The sequence below is a fragment of the Carica papaya genome, chromosome 8 (genome assembly GCF_054855325.1).
Source record: "Carica papaya isolate Zhongbai chromosome 8, ASM5485532v1, whole genome shotgun sequence".
Lineage (NCBI taxonomy): Eukaryota > Viridiplantae > Streptophyta > Magnoliopsida > Brassicales > Caricaceae > Carica > Carica papaya.
Window position 1 is genome coordinate 10,631,552 of NC_142316.1, and position 18,738 is coordinate 10,650,289.

The 18,738-nt window shown below is 46.4% G+C and overlaps 4 non-coding genes and 31 pseudogenes across 4 annotated transcripts; all 35 read right to left on the bottom strand.

The window, feature by feature from the left end:
• Positions 1-79: 79 nt before the first annotated feature.
• On the bottom strand, positions 80-198 carry LOC148241722 (5S ribosomal RNA; annotated as a pseudogene).
• A 202-nt stretch (positions 199-400) lies between these two features.
• On the bottom strand, positions 401-517 carry LOC148241723 (5S ribosomal RNA; annotated as a pseudogene).
• A 463-nt stretch (positions 518-980) lies between these two features.
• LOC148241724 (5S ribosomal RNA) lies at positions 981-1,099 on the bottom strand (annotated as a pseudogene).
• Positions 1,100-1,304: 205 nt separating this feature from the next.
• LOC148241725 (5S ribosomal RNA) lies at positions 1,305-1,423 on the bottom strand (annotated as a pseudogene).
• A 586-nt stretch (positions 1,424-2,009) lies between these two features.
• Positions 2,010-2,128, bottom strand: LOC148241726 (5S ribosomal RNA; annotated as a pseudogene).
• A 558-nt stretch (positions 2,129-2,686) lies between these two features.
• LOC148241727 (5S ribosomal RNA) lies at positions 2,687-2,805 on the bottom strand (annotated as a pseudogene).
• Positions 2,806-3,010: 205 nt separating this feature from the next.
• Positions 3,011-3,129, bottom strand: LOC148241728 (5S ribosomal RNA; annotated as a pseudogene).
• A 209-nt stretch (positions 3,130-3,338) lies between these two features.
• LOC148241729 (5S ribosomal RNA) lies at positions 3,339-3,457 on the bottom strand (annotated as a pseudogene).
• Positions 3,458-3,661: 204 nt separating this feature from the next.
• LOC148241730 (5S ribosomal RNA) lies at positions 3,662-3,780 on the bottom strand (annotated as a pseudogene).
• A 559-nt stretch (positions 3,781-4,339) lies between these two features.
• Positions 4,340-4,458, bottom strand: LOC148241731 (5S ribosomal RNA). The gene has a single exon (XR_015815132.1). It is a non-coding gene; the product is annotated as a 5S ribosomal RNA (ribosomal RNA).
• Positions 4,459-4,663: 205 nt separating this feature from the next.
• On the bottom strand, positions 4,664-4,782 carry LOC148241732 (5S ribosomal RNA). The gene has a single exon (XR_015815182.1). It is a non-coding gene; the product is annotated as a 5S ribosomal RNA (ribosomal RNA).
• A 584-nt stretch (positions 4,783-5,366) lies between these two features.
• Positions 5,367-5,485, bottom strand: LOC148241733 (5S ribosomal RNA; annotated as a pseudogene).
• A 206-nt stretch (positions 5,486-5,691) lies between these two features.
• LOC148241734 (5S ribosomal RNA) lies at positions 5,692-5,810 on the bottom strand (annotated as a pseudogene).
• An 884-nt stretch (positions 5,811-6,694) lies between these two features.
• On the bottom strand, positions 6,695-6,813 carry LOC148241735 (5S ribosomal RNA; annotated as a pseudogene).
• Positions 6,814-7,018: 205 nt separating this feature from the next.
• On the bottom strand, positions 7,019-7,137 carry LOC148241736 (5S ribosomal RNA; annotated as a pseudogene).
• Positions 7,138-7,696: 559 nt separating this feature from the next.
• LOC148241737 (5S ribosomal RNA) lies at positions 7,697-7,815 on the bottom strand (annotated as a pseudogene).
• A 561-nt stretch (positions 7,816-8,376) lies between these two features.
• LOC148241738 (5S ribosomal RNA) lies at positions 8,377-8,495 on the bottom strand (annotated as a pseudogene).
• Positions 8,496-9,054: 559 nt separating this feature from the next.
• LOC148241739 (5S ribosomal RNA) lies at positions 9,055-9,173 on the bottom strand (annotated as a pseudogene).
• A 562-nt stretch (positions 9,174-9,735) lies between these two features.
• LOC148241740 (5S ribosomal RNA) lies at positions 9,736-9,854 on the bottom strand (annotated as a pseudogene).
• Positions 9,855-10,063: 209 nt separating this feature from the next.
• Positions 10,064-10,182, bottom strand: LOC148241741 (5S ribosomal RNA; annotated as a pseudogene).
• Positions 10,183-10,386: 204 nt separating this feature from the next.
• On the bottom strand, positions 10,387-10,505 carry LOC148241742 (5S ribosomal RNA). Its single transcript, XR_015815457.1, has one exon. It is a non-coding gene; the product is annotated as a 5S ribosomal RNA (ribosomal RNA).
• A 532-nt stretch (positions 10,506-11,037) lies between these two features.
• On the bottom strand, positions 11,038-11,156 carry LOC148241743 (5S ribosomal RNA; annotated as a pseudogene).
• A 561-nt stretch (positions 11,157-11,717) lies between these two features.
• On the bottom strand, positions 11,718-11,836 carry LOC148241744 (5S ribosomal RNA; annotated as a pseudogene).
• Positions 11,837-12,670: 834 nt separating this feature from the next.
• On the bottom strand, positions 12,671-12,789 carry LOC148241745 (5S ribosomal RNA; annotated as a pseudogene).
• Positions 12,790-13,349: 560 nt separating this feature from the next.
• LOC148241746 (5S ribosomal RNA) lies at positions 13,350-13,468 on the bottom strand. The gene has a single exon (XR_015814693.1). It is a non-coding gene; the product is annotated as a 5S ribosomal RNA (ribosomal RNA).
• A 206-nt stretch (positions 13,469-13,674) lies between these two features.
• Positions 13,675-13,793, bottom strand: LOC148241747 (5S ribosomal RNA; annotated as a pseudogene).
• A 212-nt stretch (positions 13,794-14,005) lies between these two features.
• Positions 14,006-14,124, bottom strand: LOC148241748 (5S ribosomal RNA; annotated as a pseudogene).
• A 234-nt stretch (positions 14,125-14,358) lies between these two features.
• LOC148241749 (5S ribosomal RNA) lies at positions 14,359-14,477 on the bottom strand (annotated as a pseudogene).
• Positions 14,478-14,683: 206 nt separating this feature from the next.
• Positions 14,684-14,802, bottom strand: LOC148241750 (5S ribosomal RNA; annotated as a pseudogene).
• Positions 14,803-15,360: 558 nt separating this feature from the next.
• Positions 15,361-15,479, bottom strand: LOC148241751 (5S ribosomal RNA; annotated as a pseudogene).
• A 560-nt stretch (positions 15,480-16,039) lies between these two features.
• Positions 16,040-16,158, bottom strand: LOC148241752 (5S ribosomal RNA; annotated as a pseudogene).
• A 644-nt stretch (positions 16,159-16,802) lies between these two features.
• Positions 16,803-16,921, bottom strand: LOC148241753 (5S ribosomal RNA; annotated as a pseudogene).
• Positions 16,922-17,130: 209 nt separating this feature from the next.
• On the bottom strand, positions 17,131-17,249 carry LOC148241754 (5S ribosomal RNA; annotated as a pseudogene).
• Positions 17,250-17,453: 204 nt separating this feature from the next.
• On the bottom strand, positions 17,454-17,572 carry LOC148241755 (5S ribosomal RNA; annotated as a pseudogene).
• Positions 17,573-17,779: 207 nt separating this feature from the next.
• On the bottom strand, positions 17,780-17,898 carry LOC148241756 (5S ribosomal RNA; annotated as a pseudogene).
• Between the last annotated feature and the right edge of the window lie 840 nt (positions 17,899-18,738).

Here is an 18,738-nt window from a genome sequence, read left to right on the forward strand (position 1 = left end):
ACTCACATTTGCGAATAAATCTGCGGACCATAATTAAAGTCGCGCGTAAGATCGAACGGCACATCTGAAAAAAAGAAAATGGGTGCAACACGAGAACTTCCCAGGAGGTAACCCATCATTTTACTACTTTCGCCAAAGCACACTTAACTGCGGAGTTCTGATGGGATCCGGTGCATTTGTGCTGGTGTGACCGCACCTGTTTAATTTCGTGCTGAAAATACATACACTCCTTCTTCCCCCCCCTCCCATCATTGTTTCCTTGTGCGTTCACACTGCACCTCTCCTTCTCGTTCTAATATCGATTAAAATGCCCTTGATTCTTGACTCACATTTACGTATAAACCAGCGGACCATAGTTCCAGTCGCGCGTAACGTCGAACGACCCATTTGTAAAAAAATTGTTGTGATACGAGGACTTCCCAAGAGGTCACCCATCCGAGTACTACACTCTCCCAAGCACAGTTAACTGTAGAGTTCTGATGGGATCTAGTGCATTAGTGCTGGTATGATGCCACTTGTTTAATTTTGCACTTCAAATACATACACTCCTTCTCTTTTCTTCCTTCTCCCATCATTTGTTTCCTTGTGCGTGCGCACTGCACCTCCCGTACTCGTTTTAATATCAAGTAAAATGTCACGGTGCCTTGACTCACATTTGCGAATAAACCTGCGGACCATAAATCAAGTCGCGCGTAACGTCGAAAGAATCATCTGCAAAAAGATGGGTGCAACACGAGGACCTCCCAAGAAAATGAGTGAAATATAAGTACTTCGCAAGAGGTCACCCATCCGAGTACTTTTCTCGCCCAAGCACCCTTAACTGCGGAGTTCTGATAGAATCCGTTGCGTGTACTCTGCATCTCTCTTTCTCATTCTAATATCAAGTAATATGCCCCGGCACCGTGACTCACCTTTACAAATGAACCAGCGGTTTATAATTCCATTAGCGCATAACGTTGAACAACCCATCCGAAAAAAAATAGGTACAACACGAGGGCTTCCCAAGTGGTCACCCATCTGAGTACTACTCTCGCCCAAGCACACTTAACTGCGGAGTTCTGATGGGATCTGGGGCTTTAGTGCTGGTATGATCGCACCTGTTTAATATCGCGCTGCAAATACATACACTCCTTCTCCTTTCTTCCCCCTCCCGTCATTTGTATCCTTGTGCGTTAACACTTCACCTCTCATTCTAGTTCTAATATCGATTAAAATACCCCTGCTTATTGACTCACATTTGCGTATAAACCAGCGGACACTAGTTCCAGACGCGCGTAACGTCGAACGACTTGTCTGAAAAAAAATTGGTGCGACACGAGGACTTCCCAGGAGGTCACCCATCCGAGTACTAATCTCGCCCAAGCACACTTAGCTGAGGAGTTCTGATGGGATCCAGTGTAATAGTGCTGGTATAATCACACCCGTTTAATTTTGCGCTACAAATACATTAACTCATTCCCCTTTCTTCCCCCTCCCGTCATTTGTTTCCTTGTGCGTGCGTACTGCACCTCCAGTTCTCGTTCTAATATCAAGTAAAATGCCACGGCGCCGTGACTCACATTTACGAATAAACCTGAGGACCATAATTCAAGTCGCGCGTAACGTCGAAAGAATCTGCAAAAAAATGGGTGCAACACGAGGATTTCACAAGAAAATGGGTAAAATATAAGGACTTCGCAGGAGGTAACCCATGCTAGTACTACTCTCGCCCAAGCACCCTTACCTACGGAGTTCTGATAGAATCCGTTGCATTAGTGCTGGTATGATCGTGCCTGTTTCATTTCGTGCTGGTATGATCGTACTTGTTTCATTTCGTGCTGAAAATACATACACTCCTTCTCCTTCCCTCCCCCTCCCATCAATTGTTTCCTTGTGCGTTCACACTGCACCTCTCCTTCTCGATCTAATATCGATTAAGATGCCCCTGCTTCTTGACTCACATTTGCGTATAAACCAGCGAACCCTAGTTCCAGTGGCGCGTAACGTCGAACGACCCGTCTGAAAAAAAATTGGTGCGATACGAGGACTTCCGAGGAGGTCACCAATCCGAGTACTACTCTCGTCAAAGCACACTTAACTGCGGAGTTTTGATGGGATCCGGTGCATTAGTGCTGGTATGATCGCACCTGTTTAATTTTGCGCTGCTAATACATAAACTCATTCCCCTTTCTTCCCCCTCCCGTCATTTGTTTCCTTTTGCGTGCGCACTGTACCTCCCGTTTTCGGTCTAATATCAAGTAAAATTCTACTGCGCCGTGACTCACATTTGCGAATAAACTTGAGGACCATAATTCAAGTCGCGCGTAACGTCGAAAGAATCATCTGCAAAAAATGGGTGCAACACGAGGACTTCACAAGAAAATGGGTGAAATATAAGGACTTCGCAGGAGGTAACCCATGCTAGTACTACTCTCCCCCAAGCACCCTTACCTACGGAGTTCTGATAGAATCAGTTGCATTAGTGCTGGTATGATTGTACCTGTTTCATTTCGTGCTGAAATTACATACACTCCTTCTCCTTCGCTCCCCCTCCCACCAATTGTTTCCTTGTGCGTTCACACTGCACCTCTCCTTCTCGTTCTAATATCGATTAAAATGCCTCTGCTTCTTGACTCACATTTGCGTATAAACCAGTGGACCCTAGTTCCAATCCCGTGTAACGTCGAACGACCCGTCTGAAAAAAAATTGGTGCGACACGAGGACTTCCCAGGAGGTCACCAATCCGAGTACTACTCTCGTGCAATCACACTTAACTGCGGAGTTCTGATGGGATCCGGGGCTTTAGTGCTGGTATGATCGCACCTGTTTAATTTTGCGCTGCAAATACATACACTGCTTCTCCTTTCTTCCCCCTCCCGTCATTTGTTTCCATGTGCGTTAACACTTCACCTCTCATTCTCGTTCTAATATCGATTAAAATGCCCCTGCTTATTGACTCACATTTGCGTATAAACCAGCGGAGCCTAGTTCCAGACGCACGTAATGTCAAACGACCCGTCTGAAAAAAAATTGGTGCGACACGAGGACTTCCCAGGAGGTCACCCATCCGAGTACTAATCTCGCCGAAGCACACTTAACTGCGGAGTTCTGATGGGATCCGGTGCAATAGTGCTGGTATGATCGCACTCATTTAATTTTGCGCTGCAAATACATAAACTCATTCCCCTTTCTTCCCCCTCCCGTCATTTGTTTCCTTGTGCGTGCGCACTGCACCTCCCGTTATCGTTCAAATATCAAGTAAAATGCCACGGCGCCGTGACTCACATTTGCGAATAAATCTGCAGAACATAATTAAAGTCGCGCGTAACGTCGAGCAGCACATCTGAAAAAAAGAAAATGGGTGCAACACGAGAACTTCCCAGGAGGTAACACATCATTGTACTACTTTCGCCAAAGCACACTTAACTGCGGAGCTCTAATGGGATCCGGTGCATTTGTGCTTGTGTGACCGCAGCTGTTTAATTTCGTGCTGAAAATACATACACTCTTTCTTCCCTCCCCCCCTCCCATCATTTGTTTCCTTGTGCGTTCACACTGCACCTCTCATTCTCGTTCTAATATCGATCAAAATGCTCCTGATTCTTGACTCACATTTGCGTATAAACCAGCGGACCATAGTTCCAGTCGCACATAACGTCTAACGACCCGTCTGAAAAAAAATTTGTGCGACAAGAGGACTTCCCAGGTGGTTACCCATCCGAGTACTACTCTCGCCCAAGCACACTTAACTGCAGAGTTCTGATGGGATCCAATGTATTAGTGCTGGTATGATCGCACCCGTTTAATTTCGCACTGCAAATACATAAACTCCTTCTCCTTTCTTCCCCCTCCCGTCATTTGTTTCCTTGTGCGTGCGCACTGCACCTCCCGTACTCGTTCTAATATCAAGTAAAATGCCACGGCGCCGTGACTCACATTTGCGAATAAACCTACGGACCATAAATCAAGTCACGCGTATCGTCGAAAGAATCATCTGCAAAAAAATAGGTACAACACGACGACTTCCTAAGAAAATGGGTGAAATATAAGGACTTCACAGGAGGTAACCCATCTAGTACTACTCTCGCCCAAGCACCCTTACCTACGGAGTTCTGATAGAATCCGTTGCATTAGTGCTGGTATGATCCCTCATGTTTCATTCTGCACTGCAAATACATACACTCTTTCTCCTTCCATCCCCCCTCCCGTCATTTGTTTCCTTGTGCGTGCACTCTGCATCTCTCTTTCTCGATCTAATATCAAGTAATATGCCCCGGCACCGTTACTCACCTTTGTAAATGAACCAGCGGTTTATAATTCTATTCGCGCGTAACGTCGAACAACCCATCCGAAAAAAAATTAATGCAACACGAGGGCTTCCCAAGTGGTCACCCATCCGAGTACTACTCTCGCCCAAGCACACTTAACTGCGGAGTTCTGATGGGATCCGGAGCTTTAGTGCAGGTATGATCGCACCTGTTTAATTTCACGCTGCAAATACATACACTCCTTCTCCTTTCTTCCACCTCCCATCAATTGTTTCCTTGTGCGTTCACATTGCACCTCTCCTTCTCGTTCTAATATCGATTAAATTGCCCCTGCTTCTTGACTCACATTTGCCTATAAACCAGCGGACCCCAGTTCCAGTCGCGCGTAACGTCGAACGACCCGTCTGAAGAAAAATTGGTGCGACACGAGGACTTCCCAGGAGGTCACCCATCTGAGTACTAATCTCGCCCAAGCACACATAACTGCGGAGTTCTGATGGGATCCGGTGCATTAGTGCTGGTATGATCGCACCTGTTTAATTTCGCGATGCAAATACATAAACTCATTCCCCTTTCTTCCCCCTCCCGTCATTTGTTTCCTTGTGCGTGCGCACTGCACCTCCTGTTCTCGTTCTAATATCAAGTAAAATGCCACGGCGCCGTGACTAACATTTGCGAATAAACCTGGGGACCATAATTTAAGTTGCGCGTAACGTCGAAAGAATCATTTTCAAAAAAATGGGTGCAACACGAGGACTTCACAAGAAAATGGGTGAAATATAAGGACTTCGCAGGAGGTAACCCATGCTAGTACTACTCTCGCCCAAGCACCCTTACCTACGGAGTTCTGATAGAATCCGTTGCATTAGTGCTGGTATGATCGCACCTGTTTAATTTCGTGCTGAAAATACATACACTCCTTCTCCTTCCCTCCCCCGCCCGTCATTTGTTTCCTTAGGCGTGCGCACTGCACCTCTCGTTCTCGTTTTAATATCGATTAAAATGTCCCTGCTTCTTGACTCACATTTGCGTATAAACCAGCAGACAACATTTGCGTATAAACCAGCGGATCCTAGTTCCAGTCGCGCGTAACGTCGAACGACCTGTCTGAAAAAAAATTGGTGCGACATGAGGACTTCCTAGGAAGCCACCCATCCGAGTACTACTCTCGCCCAAGCACACTTAACTGCGGAGTTCTGATGGGATCCGGTACATTAGTGCTGGTATGATCGAACCCGTTAAATTTTGCGCTGCAAATACATAAACTCCTCCTTTCTTCCCCCTCCCGTCATTTGTTTTCTTGTGCGTGCGCACTGCACCTCTCGTTCTCGTTCAAATATCAAGTAAAATGCCACGGCGCCGTGACTCACATTTGCGAATAAATCTGCGGACCATAATTAAAGTCGAGCATAACGTCGAACGGCACATCTGGAAAAAAGAAAATGGGTGCAACACGAGAACTTCCCAGGAGGTAACCCATCATTGTACTACTTTCGCCAAAGAACAATTAACTGTGGAGTTCTGATGGGATCCGGTGCATTTGTGCTGGTGTGACCGCACCTGTTTAATTTCGTGCTGAAAATACATACACTCCTTCTTCCCTCCCCCCCTCCCATCATTTGTTTCCTTGTGCGTTCACAATGCACCTTTCCTTCTCGTTCTAATATCGATTAAAATGCCCCTGATTCTTGACTCACATTTGCGTATAAACAAGCGGACCATAGTTCCAGTCACGCGAAACGTCGAACGACCCATCTAAAAAAAAATTGTTGCGATGCGAGGACTTCCCAAGAGGTCACCCATCCGAGTACTATTCTCTCCCAAGCAAACTTAACTGCAGAGTTCTGATGGGATCCAGTGCATTAGTGCTGGTATGATGCCACTTGTTTAATTTTGCGCTTCAAATACATACACTCCTTCTCTTTTCTTCCTCATCCCATCATTTGTTTCCTTGTGCGTGCGCACTGCACCTCCCGTAATAGTTCTAATATGAAGTAAAATACCACGGCGCCGTGACTCACATTTGCGAATAAACCTGCGGACCATAAATTAAGTCGCGCATAACGTCGAAAGAATCATCTGCAAAAAGACAGGTGCAACACGAGGACCTCCCAAGAAAATGGGTGAAATATAAGGACTTCGCAGGAGGTCACTCATCTGAGTACTTTTTTCGCCCAAGCACCCTTGACTGCGGAGTTCTGATAGAATCCGTTGCATTAGTGCTGGTATGATCCCTCATGTTTCATTCTGCACTGCAAATACATACACTCTTTTTCCTTCCATCCCCCCTCCCGTCATTTGTTTCCTTGTGCGTGCACTCTGCATCTCTCTTTCTCGTTTTAATATCAAGTAATATGCCCCGGCACCGTAACTCACCTTTGCAAATGAACCAGCGGTTTATAATTCCATTCACGCGTAACGTCGAACAACCCATCCGAAAAAAAAATAGGTACAACACGAGGGCTTCTCAGGTGGTGACCCATCCGAGTACTACTCTCGCCCAAGCACACTTAACTGCGGAGTTCTGATGGGATCCGGACCTTTAGTGCTGGTATGATAGCACCTGTTTAATTTCGTGCTGCAAATACATACACTCCTTCTCATTTCTTCCCCCTCCCGTCATTTGTTTCCTGGTGCGTTCACACTTCACCTCTCATTCTCGTTCTAATATCGCATAAAATGCCCCTGCTTCTTGACTCACATTTGCGTATAAACCAGCGGACCCTAGTTCCAGACGCGTGTAACGTCAAATGACTCGTTTGAAAAAAAATTGGTGCGACACGAGGACTTCCCAGGAGGTCACCCATCCGAGTGCTAATCTCGCCCAAGCAGACTTCACTGCGGAGTTCTGATGGGATCCGGTGCATTAGTGCTGGTATGATCGCACCTGTTTAATTTTGCACTGCAAATACATAAACTCATTCTCCTTTCTTCCCCCTCCCGTCATTTGTTTCCTTGTGCTTGCGCACTGCACCTCCCGTTCTCGTTCTAATATCAAGTAAAATGCTACAGCGCCGTGACTCACATTTGCGAATAAACCTGAGGACCATAATTCAAGCCGCGCGTAACGTCGAAAGAATCATCTGCAAAAAAATGGGTGCAACACGAGAACTTCACAAGAAAATGGGTGAAATATAAGGACTTCGCAGGAGGTAACCCATGCTAGTACTACTCTCGCCCAAGCACCCTTACCTACGGAGTTCTGATAGAATCTGTTGCGTTAGTGCTGGTATGATCGCACCTGTTTCATTTCGTGCTGAAAATACATACACTCCTTCTCCTTCCCTCCCCCTCCCATCAATTGTTTCCTTGTGCGTTCACACTGCACCTCTCCCTCTCGTTCTAATATCGATTAAAATGCCCCTGCTTCTTGACTCACATTTGCGTATAAACCAGCAGACCCTAGTTCCAATCGCGCGTAACGTCGAACGACCCGTCTGAAAATAAATTGGTGCGACACGAGGACTTCCCAGGAGGTCACCCATCCGAGTACTACTCTCTCCCAAGCACATTTAACTGCGAAGTTCTGATGGGATCCGGTGCATTAGTGCTGGTATGATCGCACCCGTTTAATTTTGCGCTGCAAATACATATATTCCTTCTCCTTTCTTCCCCCTCCCGTCATTTGTTTCCTTGTGCGTGCGCACTGCACCTCCCGTGCTCGTTCTAATATCAAGTAAAATGCTTCGGTGCCGTGACTCACATTTGCGAATAAACATGAGGACCATAATTCAAGTCGCGCGTATCGTCGAAAGAATCATCTGCAAAAAAATGGGTGCAACACGAGGACTTCCAAAGAAAATAGGTGAAATATAAGGACTTCGCAGGAGGTCACCCATCCTAGTGCTACTCTCGCCCAAGCACCCTTAACTTGCGGAGTTCTTATAGAATCCGTTGCATTGGTGCTAGTATGATTGCTCATGTTTCATTCTGCGCTGCAAATACATACACTTTTTCTCCCTCCATCCCCCCTCCCGTCATTTGTTTCCTTCTGCGTGCACTCTGCATCTCTCCTTCTCGTTCTAATATCGATTAAAAATCCCCTGCTTCTTGACTCACATTTGCGTATAAACAAGCGGACCCTAGTTCCAGACGCGCGTAACGTCGAACGACCCGTCTGAAAAAAAATTGGTGGGACACGAGGACATCCCAAAAGGTCACCCATTCGAGTACTAATCTCGGCCAAGCACACTTCGCTGCGGAGTTCTGATGGGATCTGGTGCATTAGTGCTGGTATGATCGCACTTGTTTAATTTCGGGCTGCAAATACATAAACTCATTCCCCTTTCTTCCCCCTCCCATCATTTGTTTCCTTGTGCGTGCGCACTGCACCTCCTGTTCTCGTTCTAATATCACGTAAAATGCTACAGCGCCGTGACTCACATTTGCGAATAAACCTGAGGACCATAATTCAAGTCGCGCGTAACGTCGAAAGAATCATCTGCAAAAAAATGGGTGCAACACGAGGACTTCACAAGAAAATGGGTGAAATATAAGGACTTCGCAGGAGGTAACCCATGCTAGTACTACTCTCGCCCAAGCACCCTTACCTACGGAGTTCTGATAGAATCCGTTGCATTAGTGTTGGTATGATCGCACCTGTTTCATTTCGTGCTGAAAATACATACACTCCTTCTCCTTCCCTCCCCCTCCCATCAATTGTTTCCTTGTGCGTTCACACTGCACCTCTCCTTCTCGTTCTAATATAGATTAAAATGCCCCTGCTTCTTGACTCACATTTGCGTATAAACCAGCGGACCCCAGTTCCAGTCGCGCGTAACGTCGAACGACCCGTCTGAAAATAAATTGGTGCGACACGAGGACTTCCCAGGAGATCACCCATCCGAGTACTACACTCACCTAAGCACACTTAACTGCGGAGTTCTGATGGGATCCGGTGCATTAGTGCTGGTATGATCGCACCCGTTTAATTCTGCGCTGCAAATACATAAACTCCTTCTCATTTCTTCCCCCTCCCGTCATTTGTTTCCTTGTGCGTGCGCACTGCACCTCCCGTGCTCGTTCTAATATCAAGTAAAATGCTACGGTGCCGTGACTCACATTTGCGAATAAACCTGAGGACCATAATTCAAGTCGTGCGTAACGTCGAAAGAATAATCTGCAAAAAAATGGATGCAACACGAGGACTTCCTAAGAAAATTGGTGAAATATAAGGACTTCGCAGGAGGTCACCCATCCTAGTGCTACTCTCGCCCAAACACCCTTAACATGCGGAGTTCTGACAGAATCCGTTGTATTGGTGCTGGTATGATTGCTCATGTTTCATTCTGCGCTGCAAATACATACACTTTTTCTCCCTCCATCCCCCCTCCCGTCATTTATTTCCTTGTGCGTGCACTCTGCATCTCTCCATCTCGTTCTAATATCGATTAAGATGCCCCTGCTTCTTGACTCACATTTGTGTATAAACCAGTGGACCCTAGTTCCAATCGCGCGTAACGTCGAAAGACCCGTCTGAAAAAAAAATTAGTGCGACACGAGGAGTTCCCAGGAGGTCAACCATCTGAGTACTACTCTCGCCCAAGCACACTTAACTGCGGAGTTTTGATGGGATCCGGTGCATTAGTGCTGGTATGATCGCACCTGTTTAATTTCGCGCTGCAAAAACATAAACTCCTTCTCCTTTCTTCCCCCTCCTGTCATTTGTTTCCTTGTGCGTGCGCACTGCACCTCTCGTTCTCGTTCAAATATCAAGTAAAATGCCACGGCGTCATGACTCACATTTACGAATAAATCTGCGGACCATAATTAAAGCCACGCGTAACGTCGAACGGCACATCTGAAAAAAAGAAAAGGGGTGCAACACGAGAACTTCCCAGGAGGTAACCCATCACTGTACTACTTTCGCCAAAGCACACTTAACTGCGGAGTTCTGATGGGATCCAGTGCATTTGTGCTGGTGTGACCGCACCTGTTTAATTTCGTGCTGAAAATACATACACTCCTTCTTCCATCCCCCCCTCCCATCATTTGTTTCCTTATGCGTTCACACTGCACCTCTCCTTCTCGTTCTAATATCGATTAAAATGCCCCTAATTCTTGACTCACATTTGCGTATAAACCAGCGGAACCTAGTTCCAGTCGCGCGTAACGTCGAACGACTCGTTTGAAAAAAAATTGGTGCGACACGAGGACTTCGCAGGAGGTCACCCATCCGAGTACTACTCTCGCCCAAGCACACTTAACTGCGGAGTTCTAATGGGATCCGGTGCATTAGTGTTGGTATGATCGCACCCGTTTAATTCTGCGCTGCAAAAACATAAACTCCTTCTCCTTTCTTCCCCCTCCCGTCATTTGTTTCCTTGTGCGTGCGCACTGCACCTACCGTGCTCGTTCTAATATCAAGCAAAATGCTACGGTGCCGTGATTGACATTTGCGAATAAACCTGAGGACCATAATTCAAGTCGTGCGTATCGTCGAAAGAATTATCTGCAAAAAAATGAGTGAAATATAAGGACTTCGCTGGAGGTCACCCATCCTAGTGCTACAATCGCCTAAGCACCCTTAACTTGTGGAGTTCTGATAGAATCTCTTGCATTAGTGCTGGTATGATTGCTCATGTTTCATTCTGTGCTGCAAATACATACACTTTTTCTCCCTCCATCCCCCCTCCCGTCATTTGTTTCCTTGTGCGTGCACTCTGCATCTCTCCTTCTCGTTCTAATATCGATTAAAATGCCCCTGCTTCTTGACTCACATTTGCGTATAAACCAGTGGACCCTAGTTCCAGTCGCGCGTAACATCGAACCACCCGTCTGGAAAAAAAATTAGTGCGACACGAGGACTTCCGAAGAGGTCACCCATCCGAGTACTACTCTCGCCCAAGCACACTTAACTGCAGAGTTCTGATGGGATCCGGTGCATTAGTGTTGGTACGATCGCACCTGTTTAATTTCGCGCTGCAAATACATAAATTCCTTCTCCTTTCTTCCCCCTCCCGTCATTTGTTTCCAAGTGCGTGCGCACTGCACCTCTTGTTCTCGTTCAAATATCAAGTACAATGTCGCGGCGTCGTGACTCACATTTGCGAATAAACCTGAGGACCATAATTCAAGTCGCGCGTATCGTCGAAAGAATCATCTGCAAAAAAATGGGTGCAACACAAGGACTTCCTAAGAAAATGGGTGAAATATAAGGACTTCGCATGAGGTCACCCATCCGAGTACTTTTCTCGCCCAAGCACCCTTAACTGCGGAGTTCTGATAGAATCCGTTGCATTTGTGCTGGTATGATCCCTCATGTTTCATTCTGCACTGCAAATACATACACTCTTTCTCCTTCCAACCCCCCTCCCGTCATTTGTTTCCTTGTGCGTGCACTCTGCATCTCTCTTTCTCGTTCTAATATCAAGTAATATGCCCCGGCACCGTGACTCACCTTTGCAAATGAACCAGCGGTTTATAATTCCATTCGCGCGTAACGTCGAACAACCCATCCGAAAAAAAAATAGGTGCAACACGAGGGCTTCCCAGGTGGTCACCCATCCGAGTTCTACTCTCGCCCAAGCACACTTAACTGCGGAGTTCTGATGGGATCCGGGGCTTTAGTGCTGCTATGATCGCGCCTCTTTAATTTCGCGCTGCAAATACATACACTCCTCCTTTCTTCCCCCTCCCGTCATTTGTTTCCTTGTGCGTTCACACTTCACCTCTCATTCTCGTTCTAATATTGATTAAAATGCCCCTGCTTCTTGACTCACATTTGCGAATAAACCTGACCTTCAGTGCAACACGAGGACCTCACAAGAAAATGAGTGAAATATAAGGACTTCGCAGGAGGTAACCCATGCTAGTACTACTCTCGCCCAAGCACCCTTACCTACGGAGTTCTGATAGAATCTGTTGCATTAGTGCTGGTATGATCGCACCTGTTTCATTTCGTGCTGCAAATACATACACTCATTCTCATTTCTTCCCCCTCCCGTCATTTGTTTCCTTGTGCGTGCGCACTGCACCTCTCGTTCTCGTTCAAATATCAAGTAAAATGCCACGGCACTGTGACTCACATTTGCGAATAAATCTGCGGACCATAATTAAAGTCGCACGTAACGTCGAACGGCACATCTAAAAAAAAAAATGGGTGCAACACGAGAACTTCCCAGGAGGTAACCCATCATTGTACTACTTTCGCCAAAGCACACATAACTGCGTAGTTCTGATGGGATCCGGTGCATTTGCGCTGGTGTGACCGCACATGTTTAATTTCGTGCTGAAAATACATACACTCCTTCTTCCCTCCCCACCTCCCATCATTTGTTTCCTTGTGCGTTCACACTGCACCTCTCCTTCTCGCTCTAATATCGATTAAAATGCCCCTGATTCTTGACTCACATTTGCGTATAAACCAACGGACCATAGTTCCAGTCGCGCGTAACGTCGAACGACCTATCTGAAAAAAAAATTGTTGCGATACGAGGACTTCCCAAGAGGTCACCCATGCGAGTACTACACTCGCCCAAGCACACTTAACTGCAGAGTTCTGATGGGATCCAGTGCATTAGTGCTGGAATGATCGCACCCGTTTAATTCCGCGCTGCAAATACATAAACTCCTTCTCCTTTCTTCCCCCTCCCGTCATTTGTTTCCTTGTGCGTGCGCACTGTACCTCCCGTACTCGTTCTAATATCAAGTAAAATGCCACAGCGCCATGACTCACATTTGCGAATAAACCTGCGGACCATAAATCAAGTCGCGCGTAACGTCGAAAGAATCATCTGCAAAAAGATGGGTGCAACACGAGGACCTACCAAGAAAATGGATGAAATATAAAGACTTGGCATGAGGTCACCCATCCGAGTACTTTTCTCGCCCAAGCACCCTTAACTGCGGAGTTCTGATAGAATCCGTTGCATTAGTGCTGGTATGATCCCTCATGTTTCATTCTGCACTGCAAATACATACACTCTTTCTCCTCCCATCCCCCCTTTCGTCATTTGTTTTCTTGTGCGTGCACTCTGCATCTCTCTTTCTCGTTCTAATATCAAGTAATATGCCCCGGATACGTGACTCACCTTTGCAAATGAACCAGCGGTTTATAATTCCATTCGCGCGTAACGTCGAACAACCCATCCGAAAAAAAATAGGTACAACACGAGGGCTTCCCAAGTGGTCACCCATCCGAGTACTACTCTCGCCCAAGCACACTTAACTGCGGAGTTCTAATGGGATCCGGGGCTTTAGTGCTGGTATGATCGCACCTGTTTAATTTTGCGCTGTAAATACATACACTCATTCTCCTTTCTTCCCCCTCCCGTCATTTGTTTCCTTGTGCGTTAACACTTCACCTCTCATTCTCGTTCTAATATCGATTAAAATGCCCCTGCTTATTGACTCACATTTGCGTATAAACCAGTGGACCCTAGTTCCAGTCGCGCGTAACGTCGAACGACCCGTCTGAAAAAAAAAATAGTACGACACGAGGACTTCCCAAGAGGTCACCCATCCGAGTACTACTCTCGCCCAAGCACACTTAACTGCGGAGTTCTGATGGGATCCGGTGCATTAGTGCTGCTATGATCACACCTATTTAATTTTGCGCAGCAAATACATAAACTCCTTCTCCTTTATTCCCCCCCCCCCCCGTCATTTGTTTCCTTGTGCGTGCGCACTGCACCTCTCGTTCTCGCTCAAATATCAAGTAAAATGCCACGGCACCGTGACTCACATTTGCAAATAAATCTGCGGACCATAATTAAAGTCGCGCGTAACGTCGAACGGCACATCTGAAAAAAGAAAATGGGTGCAACACGAGAACTTCCCACGAGGTAACCCATCATTGTACTACTTTCGTCAAAGCACACTTAACTGCGGAGTTCTGATGGGATCCGGTGTATTTGTGCTGGTATGATAGCACCTGTTTAATTTCGCGCTGCAAATACATACACTCATTCCCCTTTCTTCCCCCTCCCGTCATTTGTTTCCTTGTGCGTTGCACTACACCTCCCGTTCTTGTTCTAATATCAAGTAAAATTCCACGGCGCCGTGACACACATTTGTGAATAAACCTGAGGACCATAATTCAAGTTGAGCATAACGTCAAAAGAACCATCTGCAAAAAAATAGGTGCAACACGAGGACTTCACAAGAAAATGGGTGAAATATAAGGACTTCGCAGGAGGTAACCCATCCTAGTACTACTCTCGCCCAAGCACCCTTACCTACGGAGTTCTGATAGAATCCGTTGCATTAGTGCTGGTATGATCGCACCATGTTTCATTTCGTGCTGAAAATACATACACTCCTTCTCCTTCCCTCCCCCTCCCATCAATTGTTTCCTTGTGCGTTCACACTGCACCTCTCCTTCTCGTTCTAATATCGATTAAAATGCCCCTGCTTCTTGACTCACATTTGCGTATAAACCAGCGGACCCTAGTTCCAGTCACGCGTAACGTCGAACGACCCGTCTGAAAAAAAATTGGTGCGACACGAGGACTTCCCAGGAGGTCACCAATCCTAGTACTACTCTCGCCAAAGCACACTTAACTGCGGAGTTCTGACGGGATCTGGTGCATTAGTGCTGGTATGATCGCACCTGTTTAATTTTACGCTGCAAATACATAAACTCATTCCCCTTTATTCCCCCTCCCGTCATTTGTTTCCTTGTGCGTGCGCACTGCACCTCCCGTTCTCGTTCTAATATCAAGTAAAATTCTACAGCGCCGTGACTCACATTTGCGAATAAACCTGAGGACCATAATTCAAGTCGCGCGAAACGTCGAAAGAATCATCTGCAAAAAATGGGTGCAACACGAGGACTTCACAAGAAAATGGGTGAAATATAAGGACTTCGCAGGAGGTAACCCATGCTAGTACTACTCTCGCCCAAGCACCCTTAACTACGGAGTTCTGATAGAATCCGTTGCATTAGTGCTGGTATGATCGTATCTGTTTCATTTCGTGCTGAAAATACATACACTCCTTCTCCTTCCCTCCCCCTCCCATCAATTGTTTCCTTGTGCGTTCACACTGCACCTCTCCTTCTCGTTCTAATATCGATTAAAATGCCCCTGCTTCTTGACTCACATTTGCGTATAAACCAGCGGTCCCTAATTCCAGTCACGCGTAACGTCAAACGACCCGTCTGAAAAAAAATTGGTGCGACACGAGGACTTCCCAGGAGGTCACCAATCCGAGTACTACTCTCGCCAAAGCACACTTAACTGCGGAGTTCTGACGGGATCCGGTGCATTAGTGCTGGTATGATCGCACCTGTTTAATTTTACGCTGCAAATACATAAACTCATTCCCCTTTATTCCCCCTCCCGTCATTTGTTTCCTTGTGCGTGCGCACTGCACCTCCCGTTCTTGTTCTAATATCAAGTAAAATTCTATAGCGCCGTGATTCACATTTGCGAATAAACCTGAGGACCATAATTCAAGTCGCACGAAACGTCGAAAGAATCATCTGCAAAAATAAAGGGTGCAACATGAGGACTTCACAAGAAAATGGGTGAAATATAAGGACTTCGCAGGAGGTAACCCATGCTAGTACTACTCTCGCCCAAGCACCCTTACCTACGGAGTTCTGATAGAATCCGTTGCATTAGTGCTGGTATGATCGTACCTGTTTCATTTCGTGCTGAAAATACATACACTCCTTCTCCTTCCCTCCCCCTCCCATCAATTGTTTCCTTGTGCGTTCACACTACACCTCTCCTTCTCGTTCTAATATCGATTAAAATGCCCCTGCTTCTTGACTCACATTTGCGTATAAACCAGCGGACCCTAGTTCCAGTCGCGCGTAACGTCGAACGACCCGTCTGAAAAAAAATTGGTGCGACACGAGGACTTCCTTGGAGGTCACCAATCCGAGTATTACTCTCGCCAAAGCACACTTAACTGCAAAGTTCTGACGGGATCCGGTGCATTAGTGCTGGTATGATCGCACCCGTTTAATTCCGCACTGCAAATACATAAACAACTTCTCCTTTCTTCCCCCTCCTTTCATTTGTTTCCTTGTGCGTGCGCACTGCACCTCCCGTGCTCCTTCTAATATAAAGTAAAATGCTACAGTGCCGTGACTCATATTTGTAAATAAACTTGAGGACCATAATTCAAGTCGCGCGTATCGTCGAAAAAATCATCTGCAAAAAAATGAGTGGAACACGAGGACTTCCTAAGAAAATGGGTGAAATATAAGGACTTCGCATGAGGTCACCCATCCTAGTGCTACTCTCGCCCAAGCACCCTTAACTTGCGGAGTTCTGATAGAATCCGTTGCATTGGTGCTGGTATGATTGCTCATGTTTCATTCTGCGCTGCAAATACATCTTAACTTGCGGAGTTCTGATAGAATCCGCTGCATTGGTGTTGGTATGATTGCTCATGTTTCATTTTGCGCTGCAATTACATACACTTTTTCTCCCTCCATCCCCCCTCCCGTCATTTGTTTCCTTGTGCGTGCACTCTGCATCTCTCCTTCTCGTTCTAATATCGATTAAAATGCCCCTGCTTCTTGACTCACATTTGCGTATAAACCAGTGGACCCTAGTTCCAGTCGCGCGTAACGTCGAACGACCCGTCTGAAAAAAAAATTAGTGCGACACGAGGACTTCCCAAGAGGTCACCCATCCGAGTACTACTCTCGCCCAAGCACACTTAATTGCGGAGCTCTGATGGGATCCGGTGCATTAGTGCTGGTATGATCGAACCTGTTTAATTTCGCGCTGCAAATACATAAATTCCTTCTCCTTTCTTCCCCCTCCCGTCATTTGTTTCCAAGTGCGTGCACACTGCACCTCTCGTTCTCGTTCAAATATCAAGTAAAATGCCACGACACCGTGACTCACATTTGCGAATAAATCTGCGGACCATAATTAAAGTCGCTTATAACGTCGAACCGCACATCTGAAAAAAAGAAAATGGGTGCAACACGAGAACTTCCCACGAGGTAACCCATCATTGTACTACTTTCGCCAAAGCACACTTAACTGCGGAGTTCTGATGGGATCCGGTGAATTTGTGCTGGTATGATCGTACCTGTTTATTTTCGCGCTGCAAATACATACACTCCTTCTTCCCTCCCCCCCTCCCATCATTTGTTTCCTTGTGCGTTCACACTGCACCTCTCCTTCTCGTTCTAATATCGATTAAAATGCCCCTGATTCTTGACTCACATTTGCGTATAAACTAGCGGACCATAGTTCCAGTCGCGCGTAACGTCGAACGACTCATCTGAAAAAAAATTATTGCGATACGAGGACTTCCCAAGAGGTCACCCATCCGAGTACTACTCTCGCCCAAGCACACTTAACTGCGGAGTTCTAATGGGATCCGGTGCATTAGTGTTGCTATGATCGAACCTGTTTAATTTCACGCTGCAAATACATAAATTCCTTCTCCTTTCTTCCCCCTCCCGTCATTTGTTTCCTTGTGCGTGCGCACTGCACCTCTCGTTCTCGTTCAAATATCAAGTAAAATGCCACGGCGCCGTGACTCACATTTGCGAATAAATCTGCGGACCATAATTAAAGTCGCGCGTAACGTCGAACGGAAAATCTAAAAAAAAAAATGGGTGCAACACGAGAACTTCCCAGGAGGTAACCCATCATTGTACTACTTTCGGCAAAGCACACTTAACTGCGGAGTTCTGATGGGATCCGGTGCAGTTGTGCTGGTGTGACCGCACTTGTTTAATTTCGTACTGAAAAAACATACACTCCTTCTTCCCTCCCCCCTCCCATCATTTGTTTCCTTGTGCGTTCACACTGCACCTCTCCTTCTCGTTCTAATATCGATTAAAATGCCCCTGATTCTTGACTCACATTTGCGTATAAACCAGCAGACCATAGTTCCAGTCTCGCGTAACGTCGAACGACCCGTCTGAACAAAAATTGGTGCGACGCGAGGACTTCCCAGGTGGTCACCAATCCGAGTACTACTCTCGCCCAAGCACACTTAACTGCAGAGTTCTGATGGGATCCAGTGCATTAATTCCGCGCTGCAAATATATAAACTCCTTCTCCTTTCTTCCCCCTCCCGTCATTTGTTTCCTTGTGCGTGCGCACTGCACCTCCCGTGCTCGTTCTAATATCAATTAAAATACTACGGTGCCGTGACTCACATTTGCGAATAAACCTAAGGACCATAATTCAAGTCGCGTGTATCGTCGAAAGAATCATCTGCAAAAAAATGGGTGGAACACGACGACTTCCTAAGAAAATGGGTGAAATATAAGGACTTCGCAGGAGGTCACCCAACCTAGTGCTACTCTCGCCCAAGCACCCTTAACTTGCGGAGTTCTGATAGAATCCATTGCATTGGTGCTGGTATGATTGTTCTTGTTTCATTCTGCGCTGCAAGTACATACACTTTTTCTCCCTCCATCCCCCCCTCCCGTCATTTGTTTCCTTGTGCGTGCACCCTGCATCTTTCCTTCTCGTTCTAATATCGATTAAAATGCCCCTGCTTCTTGACTCACATTTGCGTATAAACCAGCGGACCATAGTTCCAGTCCCGCGTAACGTCGAA